Source organism: Chenopodium album, chromosome 21 (genome assembly GCF_948465745.1).
Source record: "Chenopodium album chromosome 21, dcCheAlbu1.1, whole genome shotgun sequence".
NCBI classification, from domain to species: Eukaryota; Viridiplantae; Streptophyta; class Magnoliopsida; order Caryophyllales; family Amaranthaceae; genus Chenopodium; species Chenopodium album.
Genome location: NC_137854.1, coordinates 16,231,492 through 16,238,507, shown reverse-complemented (window position 1 = coordinate 16,238,507; position 7,016 = coordinate 16,231,492). Strand labels below are relative to the sequence as shown.

At 38.7% G+C, this 7,016-nt stretch overlaps 1 non-coding gene across 1 annotated transcript; it reads left to right on the top strand.

Moving 5' to 3' along the window:
* The first annotated feature begins 6,434 nt into the window (after nucleotides 1-6,434).
* LOC145603224 (small nucleolar RNA R71) lies at nucleotides 6,435-6,541 on the top strand. The gene has a single exon (XR_014104754.1). It is a non-coding gene; the product is annotated as a small nucleolar RNA R71 (small nucleolar RNA).
* The last annotated feature ends 475 nt before the right edge of the window (nucleotides 6,542-7,016 follow it).

Genomic DNA, 7,016 nt, shown 5'->3' with positions numbered 1-7,016 from the left:
AGAAGAGGCAGTGCAGATGATGTATCATGGTTTAGTGATTTTGTCATGCATTTTTATATTAATATTAATAAATGAAATGAATTAAATACTCATATATAGCCCATAGCCTTAAAAACGGCAAATGCTATTGCTTTGAAAAACAAGTTTATTTATTTGGGAAAGTCTTAGATTCATACACTCATTTCTTTTTCAGCGCGTCTTGTGTGCAGTGGTCCCTGGCCACACTATGTTGCCACTTGTAAAATATTATCCTAGTTGACACGTATTCCATTTTAAGAAGTTTAATTTTAGTTTACACGTTTTCTTTCTAAGTAAATTTTTAAACTTTGCATTTACTAAAGTACCCCACTTAATTTATCATTCTCTCTCCTCTCCTTATTATGTGTGCCTAAATTGAACACGTTAACTAAATGGAAACGGAGGAAATAACAAAGTAATCCTTATAACACTGACTAGTAACTTCTATAATACTGACAAAGTAACCCTATAACATTGACAAAATAATATAACCCTTGTAAGTGACTGACAGGCTAAAGTCGTATCACCTAATCAAAAGTAATTACCTAAGTCCTCTAACTAAAGTAGATAGGGAAGTAGGGTCGAATCCACAGGGAAACTAGTCTTTCTATTTCTAACTAATTAATAGCAATCTAAATTATTAGTAACAATTTGTTGTGATTTAAAGATTATACTACGAAGAATATAAGTAGGGAAAATAAAATAAGAGGAATCAATGAATTAAGGACCTAGGGCATAGGTTCACCAATAAATAATATTCCAGGGTAAAACATAATAACCAATCATTAATGCATCAATTAACCAGATAATAAAGGGCTTTCGCTACGTATTACAATCACAGAATTAATCTACCGGTATTAAATTTCATCTCTCGAATCTCGACTTAACCATTTATAGATTAACTTGCCTATTGAAACTAGACCTAAACATCAATTCTCATCTCTCGAATCAACATTGTCAAACTCATGCATAAAAGATCAGGCCTAATCTAGTCACAGAGCATTAAATCAATCAATAGGAAATTAATATAGCATTGATAATTAACAACAATAAATTACCCCTTTATATTATTTATGGATCCCCATAAACCCTAGAAAAAGAACTACTCACACATAATTAAATCTAAACTATTCAAAGCAACAAAATAAAACATGATAGAAGGAATAAAATAAATAACTGAGATTAAGAGAAAAGAAATCGTTACCAAAGTAATCAGAATAAAGAGTTGAGTAAAGAACAAAGTATATAGTGTAGAGAGAGAAAATAAGCTTAAGTAGAGAGAGAAAATCTAAGAGAAAGAATTACAAAAGTAAAGGAAGAATAAGGAAGTGTAAAAGGGATCCTAAACTTGCTTAACAAAAATATATTTATAATAAGCAAGAATCCTAAACTAAAACAAACTAAACGATGCTTAAAAGATCTATCAGAGACACGCGCCCGACCGGGCGCCACACCGCCCGACCGGGCGCGCCTTTTTGATCGGACGAAGGGCTGTTGCGATATAAGTCTTCTTTGCCCGATCGGGCGCGCCATCGGGCGGACAATCGGGCGGACCATCGGGCGGACCACCGGGCAGACACCCTTGGGCCGCTTGGACTCCTCGTTTAGGCTCGTAACTTGGCCCAAACCAAATATCCTCTTTGGGGCTTTAATCATTCGGTCCAAATGCCTCGTCTTCACACAAGTCGAGCCCTTATTCACCGGTTTGATTACTCTAACCGATCTTGGGCTACGAAAGATGGCCGTGCTCCTCCAATGCTCGTAGTTGCTCCATAAAATCCCGGGAAAGTACTCCAAAGGTGCAATTCCCTACAAAACTCAACCAAAACTACGAAAACACTAGAAAACACATATTAGTAATAAAAGTGGCTCTAAAGAGCCAAAAACACTACTAATAATGACCAAGGGACGGGGGTAAAATACTACATAAACTAGACATATCAAACTCCCCCAAGCCAAACCTTTGCTTGTCCCTAAGCAAAGAGCTCATCAATGAACATATAAAACATTCCTCACCCCAATAATCAAATCAAGCACAGACGATTCAAGGCAAATCTAATGAGCATGCTTCAATATCAATCAATCTCATTCATCCAATCACTCTTCCTCCCCAACAATTGTCAAATAGAGCAAACCACACGAGCATATAGAATTCAAGACTAGTGCTCACACACTCAACTCTCATTTATGTGGCGAGTAAAAGATGTACTCGATCGCTCTCCAACCACCCTTTTATGTGAATAATGCCCTCCCAAACTCACACACTCGTGTGTTTAAAAAGATAAGCACTCAACCTAATAGTCGACTCGGAATATGTCAATTCATAATTTGCATTGATAAACAACACTTTCACATCTACACAACTCTATGCACAAGGTCGGAAGGTCTTTAAAGCTTGTAATGTAAGGCTAGGATAAAGGGTAAGAAATATTTGGGAACATGTGAGAGAAAAGCCATGCTTAAAGGGAGCCAAATCCTAATAAAACCAATGATCAACATCTCCAACATAACTAACTCCAACAAGAATCCACCAAATACTACTCCAAACAACATAAACAATCCCAACACTTACAATTTCACTCATAAAAATATGACAATGTAGAACTTGAGTGAATAAACAAACTTTGAACTCATTCTTTTTTCAAACTTGATACTTTTTTTCCTTTGAATTTTTCTTGGGCAACTTTCATATAGATAATTTGAACATATAACAATTTTTTTCTTTTGGTTTTTTTTCTTTTTATTCCACATTGGAAATTTCAACTTTGAAACACAAATTCTTATTTTTTTTTCAATCACAAAAATCAAAGAACAAAATTACTCTTCTTATACCTCCACATTGTGCAAATAATGTGCACACTACAAATCCCTCACCTCACTAACTATAGCTCCCCCAAGCCAAGCTTGGGACTAGTAACCAATGGGGCTAAAAAGGCTTGTAATGTGGCTAAATAAACAATAAAAGGGCACAAGCAACAACATGGGTAGCAAGAAGGGAACAAATGTATCTAATATCGTCTGAAGGCTACCTAAAAGAATGAACGCCTTCGTCCTCCTCATGTGCATAATAGGTGAGTCATGAAATACTACTCATAGTTGCAAACCAATACTCAAATTCATTGACATACCAGGAACTAAACACACATTCCTAACCAAATCAACTAGTCAAGCACTATATTCACAAGTAGTTGGACAAAATTGACGCATGTTTAGGCATCCAAGCAATTAAACTTCAAATCATGACCAACAAGTCCACAATGCTTATCATCAATAACCAAGAATCAAAACAAATTTTCTCAAGTATGGGGGCATAGAGAAGCATGATTTACAATTCATTGGAACGTATTTTTGGATTTTTTAATTTTTCAATTTTTTTGTATTTTTCTTATAGGAAAGCAATAAAACTACACTAGGAAAGCAGTAAAACTACACTAAGCATACCAAGAGAGAGAGTGAAAGATATACCATATGAACACGAGAACCTCCCCCCAAGCTAAATCAGACAATGTCCTCATTGTCTTAAGGGGAAGCAAGTATTCAAGGTGACTACTCTTCATCATCACCACATCAATGTCACCAAAGCCTCAAGATTGCAATGCATCTCTTTGGAACAAAATTGGGCAAGAAAGAAACAAAGTGTTAGTGGAAAAAAGATAAAAATTGAGTCAGGTGCACTATTCTGATCATAACTTTTGATGTATAATTGATAATTCAATGATTCTAATTTCATTGGAAAGTAGACTTGAAGAGCTTTCCAACGATAGGTCACACGCCAAAAACGGATAAGAAACGCAAAAGTTATGGCCTGTCAAAGTGGAGCAGTTTTGCTGATCCGCTCTCGCGCCCGGTCGGGCACCACACCGCCCGGTAGGGCGGTATAAACCCTCTAAATTATTTTTTTTCTCGCGCCCGGTCGGGCGGTCGAAATGTCCGTACTCGTCAACTCTCGCGCCCGGTCGGGCGGTCCTTCGCCCGGTCGGGCAAAAATTGTCAATTTTTCACCCTTGCTCTCGCGCCCGGTCGGGCGATCCTTCGCCCGGTCGGGCCCGAGGCAATGTTTGGTACGAGAGACTCCTTCTCTTTTTTTCCAAATTTGACTAACTCTTTTCCTTCTAACCTGTACGACTCAATAAACTCATTAAACTCTCTCTTCTCTTCTCTCACAAGAAATAGAAAGAAGACTAAAAAAAACAAGAAAAATACGGGTTGCCTCCCGCAAAGTGCTGGTTTATTTAGGTCCCGCATGACCTTCTTACTACATGTCGGGAAGTTAAGCCCCTTGGCCTATCGCCTGGTCGGGTGGTTCTTCACCCGGTTGAGCGATTTTTAAACCACGACTCGGCTTCCTAACACGCCCTGTAAGGCGCCAATTCACCCTATTGGGTGGATCCTCGTTGGCTTGAACTGGTGGGTCTTTACTTTTGTTCGATTGAGAACCCTTTTTGACCGTTGGTTGCCTCGATTTATCACTTTGTTGAGCTATTACAACACGATCTGGTGGAACTCTCACTATAGGCTCAGTTTCCGCAACTTTTGTACTTATTTCCACCTTCTCATCTTCAAAACCAAGACCTTCACAGTATAAGGCTTTCTCTATTGCGTCCACTTCCTCTTTCCATTGGTTAGTTGTACCTGTAGAAGATGCAACACACGATACCGCCTCCAAGGGATCTTTAACAAAAGCTTGGGGCTTATTAGAACAATTACCAACCACATCAATTTTATAACACTTCTCCTCTAGCATGGGGCTTTTAGGGGTATTATTCAAATTAAAAACAATTTTATCATGCCCTACTGATAGTGTCAATTTACCACATTTCACATCTATAATTGCTCCAGCAGTATTAAGGAAGGGTCTACCCAAGATAATTGGGGTATGCAAATCCTCAGCCATATCAAGAACAACAAAATCCACAGGTATATAAAATTTACCTACTCTAACAGGGACGTCTTCTAGAATGCCTATGGGGTATTTAGAAGAACGATCAGCCATTTGCAGAGTAATATTAGTAGACTTTAATTTACCCATTTTTAGCTTTAAACACACAGATAATGGCATGACACTAACACTAGCGCCCAAATCACACAATGCATTATCAATCATTAAATTGCCAATATGACAAGGGATAGAAAAACTACCGGGATCTTTTAGTTTGGGTGGAGATTTATTTTGTAGTACGACACTGCATTCAGCAGTAAAAGCGACAGTCTCTACCTCACTAATAGACCTTTTCCTAGTCAATATTTCTTTCATGAATTTTGCATATGCAGGTATTTGCGTGATTAATTCTGTAAAGGGAACTGTTACCTGCAAATCCTTCACCATGCCAAGGAACTTACCAAACTGCTTATCTATGGTGGTTTTCAAATATCGATTTGGGAATGGTAGTTTGATAATTGGTTGTTGCACATCATTATTCCTGTCTTGAGTTACAACCTTCCCGGGAGTTTTACCCTACAATGTAACATCAGAAATATTAGTACTACCCTTTAGCCCTGCAGGGCAAGGATTAATATCCCTTGGTATAAAGGAATCAGGATTAGCAATTTCTGTTGAAACAGGTTCATCTTCTTTGGGCATAGGAGGCCCATCATAGTGTGAACCACTCCTGAGGGTAATTGCAAACGCCTGATCTGTGGGTTGTACTGGTTGCGATGGTAGGGCTCCTTGTGGGCGAACCTGAAGAGCAGCGGCTAACTGTGCAATTTGAGTATCTATGACTTTATTGTGGGCTACAATCGAGTCAATTTGTGAGTCTCTACTCTCCATATGCTTTTGCATACTAGTTAACATCGCTCTAATTTCTGATAAAGCTGGGTCAGAAGGTGGTGGAGGAGTTTGCGGTTGGTTTTTCTGGCCAGCATTGGGATGGTAATATTTCTGCTGAGGTGGTGGTGCTGGTTGTTGTGGAGGTGGAGGTGTGGGATTTTGCACATTACTGCTCCTATAGGAAAGGTAAGGATGGTTCCGATACCCGGGATTATTATAGGTGTTGGAGTATGGGTTATTTTGCTTGATGGACTGAAAAGCGTTGACCTGCTCCATAGAACTCCTACACTCATGTTCCCAATGACCTACAATTCCACAATTTTCACAGAAAGCATCATTAGCATTATTATCAATTGCAGAAACATTAGTTATTTTAGAATTAGCAGTAGTAAGGTTATCCAATTTCTGACAAATAAAGGTTAATTGAGATTGCAAAAAGGATACAGAATCGACGTGGTGTTTTCCCTTATTTGCAAAACCTCTAGGATTCCCATATTAGGAATTATGGATCGCCATATCTTCAATAACCTGACCTGCATCATCAACATTGAGGTTCATAAACCTCCCATTAGCTGCAGAATCCAAAATTGCTCTAGAAGAATTTCCGATCCCATTGTAGAAAGCTTGTATCAACTGCCACTGTGCTAAGTTATGATGAGGGCACTCTCTCTGCAAGTCTTTGAATCTCTCCCAAGCTTCATATAGTGACTCATCTGGCTCTTGGGCGAAATTTTGAATTGCGCTTCTCAATAGAGCTGTTTTCTCTGCAGGGTAATACTTGTTATAAAAATTCAAAACAAGAGTCTCCCAATTAGTAATGCCAAGTGAAGTTCTATTTAAACCATTAAACCACAATTTAGCTTTTCCACATAAAGAGAAAGGAAAGAGAATCTCCCTTATTTGGTCTTGCGTGACCCCAGCTTGCCTTATAGTGTTACAATATTGACAGTAGTCAGCAATGTGTAGATTTGGGTCTTCACCCTTAGCTCCACTAAATTGCTTCTTTTCTATCATCGTGATGAACTGGGGCTTGATCTCGAATTGAACTCCCTCAAGATCTGGCGTAGGAGAAAGGTGGGGAAAATGCGCCAAAGATGGCTGAGAATAGTCGCTGAGCTTTTTAGGTGGATTTTCTCCCATCTCTAATTCTAATTCTGAAGAAGTGTCTGGATTACTAGAATCAGATGAAGGGTCTCTAGGAATTTCACCACCAGAACTCGCCAGTATT